This window comes from Podarcis bocagei (genome assembly GCF_964188305.1).
Source record: "Podarcis bocagei genome assembly, chromosome: 10".
Taxonomy (NCBI): domain Eukaryota; kingdom Metazoa; phylum Chordata; class Lepidosauria; order Squamata; family Lacertidae; genus Podarcis; species Podarcis bocagei.
Window position 1 is genome coordinate 2413358 of NC_138135.1, and position 21833 is coordinate 2435190.

The 21833-nt window shown below is 46.1% G+C and overlaps 2 protein-coding genes and 1 long non-coding RNA gene across 3 annotated transcripts in view; 2 read left to right on the forward strand and 1 right to left on the reverse strand.

Moving 5' to 3' along the window:
* LOC308595584 (uncharacterized protein) overlaps window positions 1-21833 on the forward strand; it is a 157789-nt gene that overhangs the window by 120346 nt on the left and 15610 nt on the right. The gene's annotated exons all lie outside the window — the stretch shown is intronic.
* LOC308595640 (uncharacterized protein) overlaps window positions 4350-21833 on the forward strand; it is a 102224-nt gene continuing 84740 nt past the window's right edge. Inside the window, exons 1-4 of the mRNA XM_081210171.1 lie at window positions 4350-4503; window positions 5717-5889; window positions 7834-7976; window positions 9083-9260. The gene's annotated coding sequence lies outside the window, so the exon portion shown is untranslated. The remainder of the gene's footprint in view (window positions 4504-5716; window positions 5890-7833; window positions 7977-9082; window positions 9261-21833) is intronic.
* On the reverse strand, window positions 14446-20108 carry LOC308595925. Its single transcript, XR_014012221.1, has 2 exons — window positions 14801-20108; window positions 14446-14763 (listed from the first exon to the last, which is right to left on the reverse strand). It is a non-coding gene; the product is annotated as an uncharacterized lncRNA (long non-coding RNA).

Below are 21833 nucleotides of genomic sequence, written 5' to 3' on the forward strand. Positions count from 1 at the left end.
CCGGTTTGTGTGCCTGACTTACCATATTTTTCGCTCTATAACACCCACCTGACCATAACACGCACATTGTTTTTAGAGGAGGAAAACAAGGGAAAAAACATTCTGAATGAAACAGTGGATGTGTCATTTTTGTGCTTCATGCTGTGGCCACAAACATTTAATCTGATGGTGAATTTGGGGTGACCCAATGCAAAGATCCTGAGAATTCCTGTGGATCCATGCTTTGTAACCACATTTTTGCACCATTGCAGCCCCAGGCAACAGTGGGTGTGTGATTTTTTTGGTGCAGGCTGTAGCCATGGGCATGCTATGTGATCTGATGGTGAATTTGGGGTGACCCAATGCAAAGAACCTGAGAATCCCTGTGGATCCATGCTTTTTAACCACGTTTTTGCACCATTGCAGCCCCAGGCAACAGTGGGTGCATGATTTTTTTGGTGCAGGCTGTAGCCATGGACATGCTATGTGATCTGATGGTGAATTTGGGGTGACCCAATGCAAAGAACCTGAGGATCCATATGGATCTATGCTTTGTAACCACGTTACAAGCGAAGGAAAAACAAAGAAGGGACATGAGAGGGGTGTGCAGAGAAGCAGCTGGCTAAGAATGCAGGAGAGGGATTTAACGGGAGGGAGGAAAGAGACAAAAGTTTATCCCCACCCAAGCCAGCCATCTCTCTCTCTCTTTCTCTCTCTCTCTCTCTCTCTCTCTCTCTCTCTCTCTCTCTCTCTCTCTTTCTCTCTCTCCCTCCCCCTCTCTCTCCCTCCCGCCCCCCTCTCTCTCTCCCTCCCCCCCTCTCTCTCCCTCTCCCCCAGCAGCACCAGAGCACAGAGAGGAATTAGAAGGAAGGACGCTCTGCTTTCCCCTCTGCTTGCCTGGAGGGGAGGGGCTTTCCCTGCTCTTTGTTCCGTTTGAGCAAACACAGCAATGAAACAGAGGAGGGTGGGCAGTAAGACCCTGAGGCAGAATGCAGGAAAGCAGCCGCTGCCTCTTTTCAGGTTTCCCTTCTCCGTGAAGCGCAATTTGATTTTTCCCTGATTTTCCGGCTCCAGGAACCACACAATCAATAACACGCACAGACATTTCCCCTTCCTTTTTAGGAGAAAAAATCTGCGTGTTATAGAGGGGGAAATAGGGTTGATATCCTGTGTGCTCTATTTTTCTATTGCTGAAACTGGATTTGCTCTCAGGAGCCAAGTTTTGTGCCTCACTGGGGACCCAGTGAGAACTGTATGCTTTGAAAGCTCAGTAAACTATTACTGAAGAAGTCCTGCTGCCTCTGTGTGTGTTTTTGACCTCAGTGTGGGACTTGCTCTGCACGTGGCCCCTACCCTGCTGCTACTTGGCTCATGCCCTGGAGTTGCTCTACTCAAGCATGCAAGACGGTTTTTGCACCAAACTCTGTCATCCCCCCACCGCATGATCTCCAAGCACTGCTTCTTCACCTGAACTTCATCCCTGCCTCCTGCACGTTCTGAAGAAAACTGATAATACTGTAAGTTAATGGGTGATTTCCCCTCAAGCCTAATTGCAAGAGGGGAACGGAGGGACTGCAGGGACCCGGGAAGTCTCCTGATGGGCCCATCTTCACTCTTGAACCCCATGGGGCAACCCCAGAGCTCCTCCTTATTCTGGGGTTTGGGGAAGGTAGTATTTTTCCATAGTCCCAGAAGTTTTTATTCAGTCATGCTGCTAGGGAGTTTTCCTACCAGAGGCCCACAGATCATATTGCTATCATACTGATTTTACTGTTGTTTCTGCTTTTTCTGTCATGGAACAGCTGGGTGCTGGGGGGGGGGAGGCACCAGTTGGGGGACCTACAAGGGAAGAAGGCTTAGATCCTGGGGACTGGTGAGGGGATGGCAGTGAGCAGAAAGAGGGAGGAAAGGGAGCAGACCGGGAGGGGAGGCGTTGGAAGCTGAGGAGGAAACAGGGTTTGGTGAGCAGGAAGAGGCTGGGGCAGAGAGCAGTTTAGGCTCAGAGAGGGGAGAGGAGGGGGCCAGGAGACCCAGAGGAGGCCGGCTGCTGAAGCATCCAGGGAGACTCCCCCTCCTGCTGTGACCAGCTCCCCTCTCCCCAGGTCTCCCAGAGCACACTTGTTGTTGCTTAGTCGTTTAGTTGTATCCGACTCTTCGTGACCCCATGGACATGCCGCTAGCCTCAAGAACACCATCCAACCATCTCATTCTCTGTCGTCCCCTTCTCCTTGCGCCCTCCATCTTTCCCAACATCAGGGTCTTTTCCAGGGAGTCTTCTCTTCTCATGAGGTGGCCCAGAGCACACAGAGAAATCCAATTCAGACCCATGAGCCTGTACATTATATTAACGGGCGTAGGGTTTTTTTGTCCCAACATGCATCACTTTAATCTCATTGACAATGAACTGTATTTTCGGCCCATTCAGCCCGTTTGGAGAAGTCCCTTTGGAGCTCCTTGCAATCTCTCTCCTTGCAATCTCTCTTTCTTTGCTCCGGTTGGCTGGACTCCTCCCTTTATTCCGCAGGGACCCGCAGGCTCTGCCCGACGAACTGGGGGACTGAGCAGCCTCGCACCTAGATTTTTCTGTAACACCCCCCCTCCCAAAGAAAGGCTCAACATCCACGCCCATGGGTGCCTGTGGCCAGCCCAGACCCTGGAGCATCTGCATCTCTGCCCCAGCTTGAAAGTTAGGGGCTGCAGTTCTGGCGAACCTTATCTCCCCCTCCCCGTCCAGACAGAGGAATGGCCTTGTGGGGTTGGATCAGAGAGTCCCATCTGGGTGGTGTGGAGTGGGCAGTGCGGGGGCTTCGAACTGTAAAGTAGGGAGGGCCCTCCTGAGTCATCTAGTTGAACCCCCAGCATAGTAGTAATCTCAGCTAAGCATCACAGGCAGGGGGCCATCCAAGCTCCCCCCACCCCACCCAAGGAAGGCACTCTCCCCACTGGCTGTGCCAGACTGACCTCTCAATGGCCCCTCCTGACACACTTTCCTGTGGCCAACGACTCTTCCCCAGGGAGGGCATCTGAACAGGAGACCACCCCCCTGTAGGGTGCTGTGTTGATGTCCGCCAGGCGAAGTAAAAGCAAAGCAGCTGCCCATTGGCACTGAGGGCTCCCAGACTTCAGCCAGTGCCCTCCAGGTGTTCTGAGTGCAGGCATCGTGCTGGCTGGCACTGAGGGGAACTGCAGGCCAACCTGCCTCGGGGGCACCTGCGTGGAGATGGCGGTGCCAGGGAGAAGAGCAGCAGGTTCAGCCAGAGGCTCCTAAAGGCTCTGCCCAGTTTCTTGGCGTGGAAGATGTGACCAGCCAGCAGGGGCTGGGGCTGCAGCAGGGGGCTGGCCCCTGTTACCCAAGGTAAAGGACCCCTGGATGGTCAAGCCCAGCCAAAGGCGACTATGGGGACTTACTTCTGAGTAAGCGTGCATCAGATGGAACGGCGTAGGGGTTACTCCTAAGTAAGCATGCATCAGGCAGGGCTGTAGAGTGGTGCTTCCAGTTTGCACATCTCATGGGATTTAATGTCTTGCCGTTATAAACGCAAGGGGATAAGTGCATTTATAGAGACACATTTCCACAAAACACCCAAACTCCAGCATGTAGCCGCAGGTGATACAACAGGAGCCTTTCTGCAAATGGCCTTTGCAACACAACTCACTGGGTGGTAACAAAGTACACACATTGGCCTCTTTTGAACGTAGCCCCGTTTCCTCAATGAATCCACCCATTTCAGTAAAACCTGAGCTGAAATAGTAAGGAGAGCAAAACAGCAGCCCTGTCTGACCCCCGTCAGCCTCCAGACTCCCCCAGTCACGTGGCAGGAGATTCATCCTGAGCCCCCCCCCCCGTGAGACGGGTATGACATCATGGATGATCCATATGAACCATTGATGATCCCCATGATCCAAGCAGACTGGTCCAAAGAGCAGATCTCTAGGCCTGAATGAAAAGGGTCCGTGATGATGGATTCTGGAGTCAAGAAATCCGCCCTTTCCAGTGATCTCTCAGGCTGGCCAGGAAAAGGCAGCGAGCAGGAATCCTCAGGCATCCCGACGGACAGACCTGTCATGTTGCCAAAACACGAACTCGGAGTCTGATCTGATTTAAATGCAGAACTCATTTTGTGACTTCGCTGTTGGATTGTCGGGATCAGCCCCTCCCCCCTCTCCTGATCCCCAGAAGGAAGACGGGAGGGGGGGGGAATTTCCTCTCCTCCTTCTCCCCCCCCCGCTCCACACTTTCCCTCCCCTCCCGGCACATCCTCCTCTCACCCCGCCCCCACAACCCCAGATCCCGCCCCCAATACATTGCTCCTCCTCCTCCTCCTCCTCCAATCCTGCTTCGCTCCGGAAATGAGGGGGGAGCCCCCCTCCCAACCTTTCTGCTTCTCCCGCAAGTGGAGCGTCCACTCCGGATTGCCGCTCTGCCCCGTAGATCGGGGGGGGGGAGGAGGACGGGAAGAGGAGGATCCCCGCCCAACGTGGATGTTGCAGGAAGGAAATGAGAATCGGAGCGAGGACAAAGAGGTAAAGGGGTCCCGGGGGGGGGGAGAGGGGAGAAGAGGACCCAGAGACCCCGCCAGCTCCCCCAAGCGCCTTCCGTGGGGCCTGGATCCCGGCACGCGTGCTGCGAAGGGGCGGAGATGGGGCGCCCACCCACGAGGACTCCCTGGGGCGCGGAGAAGCGGGCCAGGAAAGGGTTAAGGGGTGCGGGAGGCGCCCGGATAGAGACCCCCCTGTCCCTCCCTTGCTCCTGTCGGGGGGGGGCGGGAATGGAGATGTGTGGCGCGCAGGGCGAGGGGTGACCCGAGCCAAGGGGGCCTTTGGGTGCAGGGGGGAGACTCCGAGAGAGAGGGAGGGGGTCGAGGAATGGGGGGAGGGAGGGGAGCATCCCTGAGTCAGAGAAGGGCAGCGGGGGGGGGGAGATAGGAAGACCAGTCTTTGGGGAGAGGTCTCCATCGTGGCGCCCGCTGGGAATATCCGGAGCGCTGGGGGCTCCGCGCAGAGAGAGGTGGGCCACGAAAGGGTTAACGGGCACGAGGGATAGAGACCCCCCTGTCCCTCCCCGGCTCGTCTTGGGGGGCCCCTCCGGCTGGAGAGATGGGGGCACAGGACGTGGGGGGAGTGGTGCCAAGGAAGCCTCCGGATGCAGGGGAGACTCCGGGAGAGAGGGAGGGGGTCGAGGAAGTGGGGGGAGGAGGGAAGGCAGCATTGGCAGGGGGGGAGATAGGAAGACCAGTCTTGGGGGGGGGTCTCCATCGTGCCTTCCTTGGGGAATCTCCGGAGGGGCCGCCTTGGCTTCTCCCTCCCGCCCAGGAATGCCCCCCCTTCAAGGCGACCAGAGAAGGATCCCTGGAAAGTGGGGGTCCTGTCTCCCCACCCTTCCTTCCTGCAGCCTCCATCCTCCTTCCACCCTATAATCCCCTGCCCTGTCCAGATGCAGCCATTCTGCCCAGTCCAACCATTGTTCCCCCTGGAGAGGAGAGGAAACCCCGAGAGGAAGAGGGGAGGGGGGAGGCCTTCTCAGATGCGGCTCTTGGTTTCCGCAATCCCACCCAGGAAGCAGCCAGAAACCTTTTCCTCTCTCTCAGGCTTCCATCTTTAAGGGTCTTTTCCACTGAGGATGAGGATAATGTACACCTGACCTCAGAAACAGGGGTGCAGAGTCCATGGAATGGCGCTCAGGATTGATACAGAAGTTGCACCTCGAAAGCATTTCTGTTCCTTTCATTCTTTGTAGCCAATGTCAGAGTGACTGACAAGCTGAGATACAACCCATCATCATCCGATGACAGTGACTGCATGAATCTTCCCAGTCAAAGGACCCATTTTCATGATAGACAGTGCCTGTGGCTGGAGGCTCTACACACCGGGTGTGCCTGTGTAGGCCAAAGACTGCCAGTATTAGTACAGGTGAGGTGTGTGTCATTCCCAAATTTACAGACTGTGTGTGAATGAGAGTTTGTGGGTGGGATTATAGTTTACGGCAACCCTGTGATTTTCTCCACCCATAACATTTCGTAAGCTAATATTGCAGTACGAATTCCAAAATAACTACAAAAAATCACAAGATGATAATAATAGTACACTGGTACCTCGCGTTAAGAACTGAATTCGTTCTGCAGCTCTGTTCTTAATCTGAAACTGTTCTTAACCTGAAGCACCACTTTAGCTAATGGGGCCTCCTGCTGCCCAAGACAGGTGTTGATCATCATGTGAGCTGGGCACAGGTAGGCTGAAGCGAGCTACTGCCATTCCTGTGGAGCCTCCTTTTATTGACACAAGTATGCAAGCCAGGCAAATACATTTTTGGGCTGTGACCTTTACATCTTCCGTCCCAAAATCATGGGGTGGTACAAAGCTATTTTGGCACCTGTTCCACAGCGTCATTTCCCCCTTGCTCAATGTATGATGAATGGAGACAAACGTCTCATGGAAAAGGGTTACAGACAGGACACCGCAAACTGCTGAGATTGCAAAAGGTCAGGCAGAGGTGGAACGATGTACAGACAGCTGTGGCTTGTCGGGGGGGGGGTTGCCCTGCACCCCAAGGTCACGCGTGCAGGCAGATTGTGGCTGCCTGCTGGTGGAAAGTGTCTCCCTCCGGACCCCACTGTCCACTCTGCAATATCCCTACACACCAGAGCAGGATTTCTGTTCTCATCCTGAAGCAAAGTTCTTAACCCAAGGTACTATTTCTGGGTTAGCAGAGTCTGTAACCTGAAGCGCCTGTAACCTGAGGTACCACTCTAGATGTTATACTATTAGTATCTTCCCCAAGCCACTCTGGGCAGCTTACAGTACATATAGGTAAAGGTAAAGGGACCCCTGACCGGAAGGTCCAGTTGCGGGAAACTCTGGGGTTGCGGCACTCATCTCGCTTTATTGGCCGAGGGAGCCGGCGTACAGCTTCCGGGTCGTGTGGCCAGCAGAACTAAGCGCTTCTGGCGAATCAGAGCAGAGCACGGAAACGCCGTTTACCTTCCCGCCAGAGCGGTACCTATTTATCTACTTGCTCTTTGATGTGCTTTCGAACTGCTAGGTTGGCAGGAGCAGGGACCAAGCAACGGGAGCTCACCCTGTCGCAGGGATTTGAACCGCCGACCTTCTGATCAGCAAGTCCTAAGTTCTGGGGTTTAACCCACAACGCTACCCGCGTCCCTACAGTACATATACAAGACAGTAAAATATCCAAAAATTAAAAACCTCCTGATACAGCTGTCTTCTAAATGTCAGATAGTTGCCTGTTTCCTAGCCCTCTGAATGGAGGGCATTCCATGGGGCAGGAAGCCCTCTGCCTGGTTCCCTGGAACTTCACTTCTAACTGCAAGGGAACCAGCAGAAGACTCTCGGAGGCGGACCTCCCTGTCCGGACTGAGTGATGGGGGTAAAGATGCTCCTTCAGGTCCACAGGGCCGAGGCTGATGAGGGCTTTAGGTTGCAGATCTTGCTCCTCCATAATGATCGATGTATAGATAGCAGAGTAGGAGAAAACACTCAGAGGCAGGAAAAAAAAATCAGCTGAGAAATTTATTACTGAAGACAGATAAGCATGACAGGATCCAAAAAGATAGCAAAAATGTAACTCACAGTAAAACCCTGACTTAGCAAACCAAAACAGCACTCAAGTAAGAAACAGACAAGCAGAGTAGAGTAATATCAGAATATGAAGTGGGAGCAGGCACATTTCAATACTGCAATTCATATATAATTCAATGTCAGGGTAACCCTGGGACTAGATAACAAGCCTCCAGGTCGACGTGCCCCATCTGCCCTTCACGTTCCTCTTCCGCACGGGCAGAATCTGCCTTCTGGACTGTGGGATTCATGGTTGTTCTCCTCCACTCCATCCACCAGGGCTTGACTTCAGGTGCAGCAGAATTCCCCACCCAGCCCATCAACGATTTGAGACCCATCAGCTTTCCTCACCTGGTTTAGCCGGCTGGTAGAAGCCGTTGCTTGAACCGCTGTTGCATGCTGACAGCTTCTGGAAGCCACAGGTGAGAGCTGAGTGCAGGGTGGGCACCAAGGGTGGAAAAATGACCCCAGGAGGTGCAGGACATGTTCCCCACCAAAGGAACTACTTATCCCCAACACCCCATGAGATCTAGATTCAGGTAGGTAGCCGTGTTGGTCTGACACAGTTGAAATAAAACATTTAAAAATAGTCCAGTAGCACCTTAGAGACCAACTAAGATTGTTCTAGGTATAAGCTTTGGTGTGCATGCACAATTCTTCAGATACACTGACCCAGATGTCACCAGACCCTTGTATATCGTGGGAGGGTGGGGTGGGGTTTTTCTCAGAAGGGTACTCCTACTACCATCTCCCACTATATGAAGAACTGTGAATGCACACAAAAGCTTATATCTAGAACCTAAGGTGCAACTGGACTATTTTTTTACTTTTTTACTTCAACTGTGTCAGACCAATATGTCTACCTACCATGAAGAACAGTTATCTCCTTGCCTTGAATATCCTGCCTTTCAGATTAGGATAGTCCTCTGTCAGAAGACAAGCACAGGATCAGGCAGCACATCATCATTATAAAGAACCTTTGGGGTGGGTGTTTCCGTCTGGGATTCCCATCTGCTTTCCTTCTGCTTCTCCTGCTCTCTCCATGCAATGTGAGGCATGTAGAGGGAGGTCCATCTCCAAGAACAGGAGCTTCCCTGAGCACCCATTCAGCTGACCCCAAGCACCAAGCCTTGTCACTAGTTCTCTGACTGACCCAGACCACAGTCCCTGGAAGAGATGTAGGCCTGGGTCTCCCAAAATAATCCATATGGACCTCCTGAGGTCAGTGGGACTGTGCAGGTGATTCATGAAGATCTAGAGGTGTAAACGGGGGCAACCACTTGATTTGAAAGGCAGTCCCACAGGACAACAGTATTCCAAGATCATGCTGTGTTATTAAAGATGATTGAGGATCTTGAAAGGTTCCTGATGCATTACTACCATTTGACATCATACCATTTTCATTTCCTAAAAATTGGGAACATAGGTAGGACATGGGAGAATGTAAGAGATGTTGAAATAAGAGAAGGTGCTAATGGCGGTTGATGTGTTCTCTTTCCCTTTGTTCTCTTCCTTGAAACCCAAACAGGATTTGCTTTCTGCCCACTCTGAAAAAGGTGATGGAGAAGACAGAATTGTGGGGGACAGGGCACCTTTCGTTTCATTAGGAATAGCCATTAAAATGTGTGAAATGTGGAATATGCATCACTGAATGAGCACACATAGTTCACATCAACGAACACAAAAAGGAAAGAATACATTTAAAGGTATGGAGTGCGGAAAGAGCTTCTCTTTCAACTGAAAACTTAGAACACACCAGCGGACTCACACAGAGAGAAAACGTTTTAAGTGCAGGGAGTGTGGGAAGAACTTCAGTCAGAGTGGAAACCTTAAATTGCACAAAGGGACTCACACAGGGGGAAAACCATATGAATGTATGGTGTGTGGAAAGAACATTAATAATAGTGGAAGCCTTAGAAGATATCAAGGGACCCACACAGGGGAGAAACTGTTTAAATGCATGGAGTGTGGAAAGACCTTCAGTCAGAGTGCACAACTTAGATCACATCAATGGACTCACACAGGGGAGAAATCATATAAATGTATCGAGTGTGGAAAGAGCTTTAGTGATATTGGAAACCTTAGAAAACATCAACGGACTCACACAGGGGAGAAACCATTTAAATGTATCGAGTGTGGAAAGAGCTTCAGTCGGAGTGGAAACCTTAGAAATCATCAACAGACTCACACAGGGGAGAAACCATTTGAATGCATGGAGTGTGGAAAGAGCTTTAGTGAAAATGGAAGCCTTAGGAACCATCAACGGACTCACACAGGGGAGAAACCATATAAATGTCTGGAGTGTGGAAAGAGTTTTAGTGATCGTGGAAGCCTTAGATCACATCAATGGACTCACACAGGCGAGAAACCATTTAAATGCATGGAGTGTGGAAAGGAATTCAGTCAGAGTGGAGATCTTAGAAGACATCAACGGACTCACACAGGCGAGAAACCATTTAAATGCATGGAGTGTGGAAAGGAATTCAGTCTGAGTGGAGATCTTAGAAGACATCAACGGACTCACACAGGGGAGAAACCATATAAATGCATGGAGTGTGGAAAGGAATTCAGTCAGAGTGGAAGCCTTAGAACACATCAACAGACTCACACAGGGGAGAAACCATTTAAATGTATCGCGTGTGGAAAGAGCTTCAGTCGGAGTGGAAACCTTAGAAAACATCAACAGACTCACACAGGGGAGAAACCATATAAATGTCTGGAGTGTGGAAAGAGTTTTAGTGATAGCGGAAGTCTTAGAAAACATCAACGGACTCACACAGGGGAGAAACCATTTAAATGTATCGAGTGTGGAAAGAGCTTTTTTGAAAATGGAAAGCTTAGGAACCATCAACGGACTCACACAGGGGAGAAACCATTTAAATGTATCGAGTGTGGAAAGAGCTTTAGTGAAAATGGAAAGCTTAGAAGACATCAACGGACTCACACAGGGGAGAAACCATTTAAATGTATCGAGTGTGGAAAGAGCTTTAGTGAAAATGGAAGCCTTAGGAAACATGAATGGACTCACACAGGGGAGAAACCATTTCAATGTATGGAGTGTGGAAAGAGCTTCAGTCAGAGTGGAGACCTTAGAACACATCAACGGACTCACACAGGGGAGAAACCATTTAAATGTATTGAGTGTGGAAAGAGCTTCAGTCAGAGTGGAAACCTTAGAAATCATCAACAGACTCACACAGGGGAGAAACCATTTGAATGCATGGAGTGTGGAAAGAGATTTAGTAAAAGTGGAAGCCTTAGAACACATCAACGGACTCACACAGGGGAGAAACCATTTGAATGCATGGAGTGTGGAAAGAGCTTCAGTCAGAGTGCACAACTTAGATCACATCAATGGACTCACACAGGCGAGAAACCATATAAATGTATCGAGTGTGGAAAGAGCTTTAGTGATATTGGAAGGCTTAGAACACATCAACGGACTCACACAGGGGAGAAACCATTTAAATGCATGAAGTGTGGAAGGGAATTCAGTCAGAGTGGAGATCTTAGAAGACATCAACGGACTCACACAGGGGAGAAACCATATGAATGTGTGGAGTGTGGAAAGAGCTTCAGTCTGAGTGGAAACCTTAGAACACATCAACAGACTCACACAGGGGAGAAACCATTTAAATGTATCGAGTGTGGAAAGAGCTTTAGTGAAAATGGAAAGCTTAGGAACCATCAATGGACTCCCACAGGGGAGAAACCATATAAATGTATAGAGTGCGGAAAGAGCTTTAGTGAATATGGAAAGCTTAGGAACCATCAACGGACTCACACAGGGGAGAAACCATATAAATGTATAGAGTGCGGAAAGAGCTTCAGTCAGAGTTCAGACCTTAGAAATCATCAACGGACTCACACAGGGGAGAAACCATTTCAATGTATCGTGTGGAAAGAGCTTTAGTAACAGAGGATGCCTTAGAACACATCAACGGACTCACACAGCGGAGAAACCAGATACCGTATTTTTCACCCCATAGGACGCACCTAGTTTTTTTTTGGGGGGGGGAATAAAGAAAAAATATTTTTTTCCTGGGTGGCTTCCCCCGACCCCAGCCCCCAGAACAGGCTGCTGCCTGTAAGCCTTGCGAACATGGTGCGCAAGGCTTGTGGACATCTGCCCGAAGCACGGGGCGGGCTCTGCAGCGTGCCCCATGATTCGGGCTGCAGGCTGCCGCCCGCAAGCCTTGCGAACCCGGTGGGAGCTGCCGCTGGGCGCGCGAGGCTTGCGGATAGCTTCCTGAAGCCTGGAGAGCGAGAGGGGTCGGTGCACACAGATGCCTCTCGCTCTCCAGGCTTCAGCGAAAGCCTGCATTCACCCCATAGGACGCACACACATTTCCCCTTCATTTTTGGAGGGGAAAAATGTGTCCTATAGGCCGACAAACGTGGTGAGCTCCCTTTGCTTGGTCACTGTTCCTGCCGACCTAGCAGTTTGAAATCATGTCAAATTGCAAGTAGATAAATAGGTACCGCTCTGATGGGAAGGAAGAACTTTAAGAGTTGAAACCCTTCAGACCATCAACAAACTCAGAAGAGAAGCAGTTTAAATGAAAAGACTGCAAAAAGTGCTTTCTTTATAATGGAGTATTTAAGGAACAGGGACACGGGTGGCACTGTGGGTTTAACCACAGAGCCTAGGACTTGCCGATCAGAAGGTCGGTGGTTCGAATCCCCACAACGTGGTGAGCTCCCGTTGCTCGGTCACTGTTCCTGCCGACCTAGCAGTTTGAAATCATGTCAAATTGCAAGTAGATAAATAGGTACCGCTCTGATGGGAAGGTAAACGGCGCTTCTATGCGCTGCTCTGGTTCGCCAGAAGCGGCTTAGTCCTGCTGGCCACATGACCCAGAAGCTGTAGCCCGGCTCCCTCGGCCAATAAAGTGAGATGAGCACCGCAACCCCAGAGTCGTCTTTGACTGGACCTAATGGTCAGGGGTCCCTTTACCTTTACCTTTATTTAAGGAACATCTAGGGACTCTCACATGGGAGAACCCATTTAGATGTATGGAGTGTGGGACGTCTTCCTCTCAGAGTCCACTCTGAGCAATGAACTCAGCAGGAAATCATTCCTACAAGCATGAGGTATATGTGAAGTTCTGGTGTTTATATATAAAAAATTCCTTCCAGTAGCACCTTAAAGACCAACTAGGTTAGTTCTTGGTATGAGCTTTCGTGTGCATGTGTATCTGAAGAAGTGTGCATGCACACGAAAGCTCATACCAAGAACTAACCTAGTTGGTCTTTAAGGTGCTACTGGAAGGATTTTTTTTTTTGTTTTGACTATGGCAGACCAACACGGCTACCTATCTGTAACTGGTGTTTATATGTAAAACTATAATAATGAAATCAGGCAACATCTCACAATGGTGAGTATAATTTTAGATGAAAGTACCTTTGGTTTTTGCACCATACTCTGTCACCCCCCCACCGCATGATCTCCCAGCACTGCTTCTTCACCAGAACTTTTTCGCTGCCTCCTGCCCTGCGCGTTCTGAAGAAAACTTGAAATACTGAAATTGAATGGGGGATTTCCCCCCCAGCCTAATTTCAAGAGGGGGAAGGAGGGGCTGCAGGTATCAGAGAAGTCTCCTGGGGGCCCCATCTTCGCTCATGAAACCCATGGGGCAACCCCAGAGCTCCTGCTCATTCTGGGGTTTGAGGAAGATAGTATTTTTCCATAGTCCCAGAATTTTTGATTCAATCATGCTTCTCAGGAGTTTTCCCACCAGAGGACCACAGTGCTGTAGTGTGTTCCCACCATTTCAGAACACCATTTCAGATAAAACCACAGCGGACTTTGCCACCAAACTCTGCCAATTTGTCCTTACCCACAACAACTTCAAATTCAGTGATGACCTGTTCCTTCAGATCAGCGGCACAGCAATGGGCACCCGCATGGCCCCACAGTATTCCAACATCTTCATGGCAGATTTAGAACAATGTTTCCTAAACTCCTACCCACTCAAACCTCTCTTGTACCTGTGATACATTGATGATATTTTTATCATCTGGACACATGGTCAACAGACCCTGGACACCTTCCACCAGAAATTCAATGATTTCACCCCACAATCAACCTAACAATGAATCAATCTATGCAAGAAATACATTTTTTTGACACTACTATAAAAATACAGGATGGGCGCATAGACACCACCTTATACCGTAAACCAACTGACCGACAAACATATCTACATGCCTCTAGCTACCATCCCAAACATACCAAACAGTCCATTGTATATAGCCAGGCACTACGTTACAGCCATATCTGTTCCAATTCTACAGGCAGAGACTCTCACCTAAGAGATCTACAGCAAACCTTTTTAGAACTAAAATACCCAGCAGATGAAGTTAGACAACAGATCAACAGAGCCAGACTGATACCCAGAGAGAACTTGCTGCAAGACAGACCCAAAAAAGAAAATAACAGAACACCTCTAGTCATCACATACAGCTCCCAAGTTAAAACAGTACAACGCATCATCAGAGATCTACAACCTCTCCTGGACAATGACAGTTCTCTTTCTCAAGCTCTGGGAGGAAGACCTTTCATTGCCTACAGACAGCCACCCAATCTCAAACAACTCCTAACCCACAATAATACTACAACCAGACTTAACACGGACACTGGCACCAGAGCCTGCAATAAACCCAGATGCCAACTTTGCTGCCACATACACCCGGACAACACCATTACTGGCCCCAACAACATCACACATACCATCTCAGGACTATTTAATTGCTCATCGTCTAACATTGTATATGCCATCAAATGCCAACAGTGTCCTTCAGCTCTCTATATTGGACAAACAGGCCAAACCTTACGCCAAAGAATAAACGGACATAAATCTGACATCAAGAATCACAAGACAGAGACACCAGTAGGAGAACACTTCAATCTCCCAGGACATTCTATACAAGATCTCAAAGTAGCTGTTTTACTACAAAGGAATTTCAGAAATAGACTGGAAAGAGAAGCTGCTGAATTGCAACTCATTACCAAACTTAAAACCATGGAGAGACCTGGTCTGAACAAAGACATTGGATTCTTATCTCACTATACATGACAAAGCCATTTTTCACCTTCTCACCCCTTGCTTTTTCCTGTAAGACCTATTGCAGTTGTTTAGAGTCGTCAACAGGCTCATCACAGCTATCTGCCAATCACCCATTCCCACCACTCTTCTGAGTAATACCCTCCCCACCTTCTCACTATATAGAAGGATCTGGCAACTTCTGTTTCAGTGTATCTGAAGAAGTGTGCATGCACACGAAAGCTCATACCAAGAACTAACCTAGTTGGTCTTTAAGGTGCTACTGGAAGGATTTTTTTTTTTGTTTCGACTACGGAGAAGACCTTCAGAAAGGGACTGAAGGAGAATCAAGAGCCTCAGGATCTGGACCACTAAGTTTTATACCTACACCTTTGGGTTCTGATGAGCCTGAGAAAGTGATACCACCACCAAAGGGAGAATAGAACTATCTCAACATGTCTCTGCAACTACTAAGTTGGAACATTCATGGTTTTAATTCCCCTGAGAAAAGGAAGAAGATTTTTCATTTATTAAAAAAGGAACAATTAGACTTAATTTGCCTACAGGAAACACATGTGATTAGGCTCCATAGGAAAGTTTTAATCAATAAGAGACTGGGTCAAGAATTTATTTCATCTGATAGAGTGAAAAAGAGAGGAGTTGCTATCTATGCAAAAGAAAGCCTATCACCAAAATTTCTTTTTAAAGATGAGCAAGGAAGAATTTTGGCAATTGAAATTCAAATACAAGGAGAAAAAATTTTGATTTTGGGAATTTATGCACCAAATGAGGGGAAGTCGGAATTTTACAAGAAGTTGCATGAGACAATGCTGGATTATGTGGACTATAATAACATCATTATGATGGGTGACATGAATGGGGTGGTATCTACGAATATGGATAAAGCGCAAAGTCAAAGCATAACAAAAGAGGGCAGGCTACCAAAAACTTTTTTTGAACTAACTGACAACATGGATCTGATTGACATTTGGAGAACAAAAAACCCCTTAGGAAGAGAAGGGACATTCTTCTCTGAAGCCAAAATGACACGGACAAGAACTGACCAAATATGGATAACTAGAGGATTGGCTCCCAAGACTAGAAAGGTGGAAATCTGCCCAAAAACCTGCTCCGACCATAATGCAGTAAAGATGGAAATGAGATTAAATTTAACTGGCTCCTTCAGATGGAAGATGAATGACACCTTATTAAGAGACCAAGAGATTGTCAAGAAGGCCCCAAAGAACCTGCGGGACTACTTTGAAGTAAACTTGAAAACCACAGTGGAAAAAAGAATAATCTGGGATGCAAGTAAAGCGGTGGTGAGGGGGTTTGTGATACAACAGAATGCAATAAAAAAGAGAACCCAAAATGAGAAAAGGGACAGAATTTTGGAGAAAATAAAAGAAGGAGAGAAAAAATTAAGATTGAAACCAAAGTCACAGGAGATTCTGAGAGAAATTAAATTATATCAAGTACAATATATGAAATTGATAAATCAGGAAGTCGAATGGAAAATCAAACAAATGAGACAAAAGACCTTTGAATTGGCTAATAAATGTGGAAAACTGCTAGCATGGCAGTTGAAAAAAAGACAGAAGTTGAACACGGTTACCAATCTTGAGATTGAGGGGAGAAATATCCAAATCCTGTGGAGATTAGAAAATGCTTCCAGAGATACTTCAAACAACTTTATACCCAGGGGCCGCAGAAAGAGACGGATATAGACCAATTTTTAAGAACTAATGGATTACCAAAACTATCTCAAGAAAACAAGACAATATTGAACCATAAGATAACGGAACAGGAGATTGAAGGTGCCATTCGGAACATGCAACTGGGCAAGTCTCCAGGGCCGGATGGGTTAACCTCCAAGTATTATAAGACTTTGAAAGACTATTTAATTCAACCATTAAAGGAGGTGTGCAACGAGATTATGGAGGGGAAGAAGGCACCGGAGTCATGGAAAGAAGCTTTCATCACACTTATACCAAAATCTGAAGCTGAAAAGACACAACTCAAGAACTACCGTCCCATTTCCCTTTTAAATGTGGATTATAAAATTTTTGCAGATATTTTAGCTAACAGATTAAAAAGAGTGTTAAATGAAGTGATCCATAAAGACCAGGCAGGCTTCCTCCCAGGCAGACATTTGTCTGACAATACAAGGAACATTATTGATATTTCGGAGTTATTGCAAACGAACACTAACACAAGAGCAGTTTTGATTTTTATTGATGCGGAGAAGGCCTTTGACAATATCTCTTGGAATTTTATGAAGAAAAATCTTAAGGGAATGGGAGTGGGACGGGGGTTTGAAAATGGTATAGACGCAATCTATTCAGGACAAAAAGCAAAATTGATAGTTAATAACGTGGTGTCAGAAGAGTTTAAAATTGAAAAAGGAACACGACAGGGTTGCCCTATCTCTCCATTGCTATTTATTTCGGCCCTGGAGGTGCTCTTGAACATGATTAGGAGGGACCGGTTGATTAAAGGAATCCAGGTCGGAGCTAAACAATATAAACTCAGGGCCTTTGCAGATGACCTGGTTTTGACATTACAGGAGCCAGAATCTAGTACGAAAAGAGTTTTAGAACTGATTCAAGAATTTGGTCAGGTGGCAGGATTTAAATTAAACAAGCAAAAAACTAAGGTTTTGGAGAAAAATTTGACAACAATGGAAAAAGAAAGGTTTCAGAAGGAGACAGATTTAAATGTGGTGAAGAAAGTGAAATATCTAGGGATTAATATGCCGGCCAAAAATTTGAATTTATTTAAAGATAATTATGAAAAATGTTGGTCAGAGGTTAAAAAAGATTTAGAAATTTGGTCAAAATTGAAGCTTTCCTTGTTGGGTCGAATTGCTGCCATAAAGATGAATGTACTGCCAAAAATGCTGTTTTTGTTTCAAACTTTGCAGATTGTGGACAGGATGGACTGTTTCAAGGGGTGGCAGAGAGACATTTCTAAGTTTGTCTGGCAGGGCAAAAAGCCCAGAATAAAATTTAAAATATTGACTGATGCTAAAGAAAGAGGGGGGTTTGCCCTGCCAGACATAATAATAATAATAATAATAATAATAATAATAATAATAATAATAATAATAATAGATTATTTGTTCCCCCCCCATCTGGCTGGGTTTCCCCAGCCACTCTGGGCGGCTTCCAACAAAGATAAAAAATACACTAAAATGTCACATATTAAAAACTTCCCTGAACAGGGCTGCCTTCAGATGTCTCCTGAATGTCAGGTAGTTGTTTATCGCTTTGACATCTGATGGGAGGGCGTTCCACAGGACGGGCGCCACTACCGAGAAGTTGACATGAAGTTGTATTATGAATCAGCAGCATTCTGCTGGTTGAAAGACTGGCTACTTCTGGAGAACACTGACATTTTGGATTTGGAAGGGTTTAACAATGCGTTTGGGTGGCATGCATATCTGTGGTACGACAAGGTTAAAATTCATAGAGCATTCAAGAACCATATTGTCAGGAAAGCAGTGTTTAATGTCTGGATAAGATATAAAGATTTATTAGAAAACAAGACCCCAAGGTGGCTATCACCCATGGAAGCTAAGGCTCTGAAAAGACTCAATATGGAGGCCAAGTGGCCGAAATATTTGGAGATATTAGAACAAAATGGAGACACATTGAGATTGCAGAGTTTTGAGAAATTAAAAGATAAAGTGCAAGATTGGCTACATTATTATCAAATTAGAGAGGTTTTTAATATGGATTAAAAAATAGGCTTCCAGGTGGAAAAATCGAAATTAGAAACAGAATTGTTAGAACCTAAAACTAAGGTACTTTCAAGAATGTATAACTTGCTGTTAAAATGGAACACTCAGGATGAAATGGTCAAATCAGCTATGATTAAGTGGGCGCAAGACATTGGTTATAACATTATGTTGCTGACTGGGAACAGTTATGGACCACCGGTGTGAAATTTACGACATGTAATGCCTTAAAAGAAAATATTATGAAAATGATATATAGGTGGTACATGACACCAGTCAAGCTTGCAAAAGTATATCATTTGCCTGATAATAAATGTTGGAAATGTAGAGAAAATGAGGGAACATTCTTTCACCTTTGGTGGACTTGCCCAAAGGTCAAGGCTTTCTGGGAAATGATCTACAATGAACTGAAAAAGGTATTTAAATATACCTTTCTTAAGAAACCAGAGGCCTTCCTTTTGGGCATTGTCGGCCAATTGGTGCCAAAGAAGGACAGAACTTTTTTTATGTATGCAACAACAGCAGCAAGAATACTCATCGCAAAGTACTGGAAGACACAAGATTTACCCACTCTGGAAGAATGGCAGATGCAAGTGATAGACTACATGGAATTGGCAGAAATGACTGGCAGAATCCGAGACCTGGGAGAAGAGTTAGTAGAAGAGGATTGGAAGAAGTTCAAAGACTACCTGCAAAAACATTGCAAAGTGTTTGAATGTTAAAATGATGTTCAGGCTATAAAGATAATATGGCATTAGTGACATGATTGAAAGGAATACGTAAAAAATGTTTTAAAAGAATAAGGGTGAAAAAGAATTGAATAATATTATGTCAAATTTAAACTAAATGGCACAAAGGGATTAAGTTATAAAGAACAGGTAAAAATGGACGTACAAGGAAAGGAAAAATTGGAGACATAATAGGTTGGAAAGTATAAATATAGAATAAGATTTGAAAGAAGGTAAGGTACTGCTGAATATGAGTGTGTTAAAGAAAAGGGATGTGTGAGGAAGTCAGGAAAGAAGGTTATAAAAATAATAAGTAAAAAATTGGATTTTCATGTTTCTGTTTTTCTGTTTTTCTTTTATTTACTTTTTGTATGTTTTTTTGCTGTATTTTTCTGTTTCTGTTTGAATGTGATAATGTTTTCTTTTTTTCTGGTTGATTATAAAGTTAGTTTTATTATTTAAAATTTCAATAAATATCTTTAAAAAATAAATAAATCCTTGGGCACGTCCACCAAAGGTGAAAGAATGTACCTTCAGTTTCTTTACATTTCCAGCATTTATTATCGGGCAAATGATAAATTTTTGCAAGCTTGACTGGGGTCATGTACCACCTGTATATCATTTTCATAATATTCTCTCTTAGGGCATTACATGCCGTAAACGTCATACCTGTGGTCCATAACTGTTCCCAGTCAGCAAACATAATATTATGTCCAACATCTTGTGCCCATTTAATCATAGCAGATTTCACCATTTCATCCTGAGTATTCCATTTCAACAGCAAGTTATACATCTTTGACAAAATCTTAGTTTTGGGTTCTAACAGTTCTGTTTCTAATTTTGATTTTTCCACCTGGAAGCCAATGTTCTTTTTTCCCCTTAAATAATATTTATTAAAGTTTCAAGTAGTACAAAAGATAAAAAGAAAAAAGAAAAAAAAGAAAATTTCCCCCTTTATAATCCAAATTTTCAATAACTTTCTTCCAGAACTTCTCCTCACCTCCCCTTCTTGTATTCCATGTCCAAATATTTATCCAACAAGTTCTTTTAACTTATATACATCAATCATTTATACTTAAAATTTTTTTTTCTAAGGTCAACCCAGTTTCCCTTCCACGGATTCCCCATTTTTATACTAATAACAACACAAAATTAAAAAAAATCAAACAGCCTTTGGATTTCCAAACGCCACCCTCCCTTCCCCGGTTTCGATCCCAGAACCATTGTCCATTGCCTTTTCAGAGCTTTCGCTTCCATCGGTGACAACCACCTTGGGGTTTTATTTTCCAATAAATCCTTGTATCTTATCCAAATATTAAACAATGCTTTCCTGACAATATGATTTTTGAATGCTTTATGTGCTTTGACCTTATCATACCATAAATATGCATGCCATCCAAATACGTTGTTAAAGCCTTCTAGATCCAAAATGACAGTATTTTCAAGAAGTAGCCATTCTTTCAACTAGCAAAAAGCTGCTGATTCATAGTAAAGTTTAAAGTCTGGCAGGGCAAATCCACCTCTTTCCTTTGCATCAGTTAATATCTTAAATTTTATTCTGGGCTTCTTGCCCTGCCAGACAAATCTAGAGATATCTCTCTGCCACTTCTTGAAACAGTCCATCTTGTCCACAATTTGCAATGTTTGAGAGTTTGCAGGGCATCAGTTGAAGAAGGAGCAAAAAGGGTTTTCTTGTGTCTGTGTGTTTCTTTGTGGCTGATTAGCTGTTTTCCCTGTGTAAAGGTCAGAGGGGGCAGGGTTTCTGTTGAGGAAGGGGATTAGCTGTGGGAGGAGCTTATCAGAGTTTGCAGGGCATCAGTTGAAGAAGGAGCAAAAAGGGTTTTCTTGTGTCTGTGTGTTTCTTTGTGGCTGATTAGCTGTTTTCCCTGTGTAAAGGTCAGAGGGGGCAGGGTTTCTGTTGAGGAAGGGGATTAGCTGTGGGAGGAGCTTATCAGAGTTTGCAGGGCATCAGTTGAAGAAGGAGCAAAAAGGGTTTTCTTGTGTCTGTGTGTTTCTTTGTGGCTGATTAGCTGTTTTCCCTGTGTAAAGGTCAGAGGGGGCAGGGTTTCTGTTGAGGAAGGGGATTAGCTGTGGGAGGAGCTTATCAGAGTTTGCAGGGCAGCGGCGCGCGCCTAGCGGCGCGCGCAGTTAAATCCATCTTTTAGATTTAGGGGAGCTAGTCTCTAACGTTTGTTGGGGGAGATCTAGGTGTTTTTTTGTGTGGGGGAAGTTATTTGTCCTGTCTTCAAGCTTTTTATGATGGAGGACCTCTGTAGCCAACCCCAACGACACGATCTCAAGATGGAAGGGGAGGGAACAGCTGCAGTCGCCTGCGATTCCTGCGCAATGTTTGCCATCTTGCCAAAGGTTGCAGGCAGCTTTACCTGCAGCAATTGCATGTTGATTTCCCTCTTAAAAGACAAAGTCCAGCAACTGGAGGAACGTGTAGCTACGCTCCAAAGAATTAGAGAGCTGGAGCTCTTCTTGGAAGCATCAGAGCACACCGTCTCCACCAAGGAGGAGACAGGGGACTCCCCTGAGAAGGAGTCTAGTTCACCAACACAGGAGCCAGATATATGGAGAAACGTGACTCAAAGAAGTAGGAGGCCCAGGGTTCACTCTGATTGCTTAGAAATACACAATCGCTTTGAGGTCCTCTCCCCTAGCATGGAAGACGAAGAGCAGACTCCATTTGAGGATCTCTCCCTCATTACAGTCGATCAGGTATATGAAGACGAGCAGCAAAGTCAGTCCTCAGGGAATGTG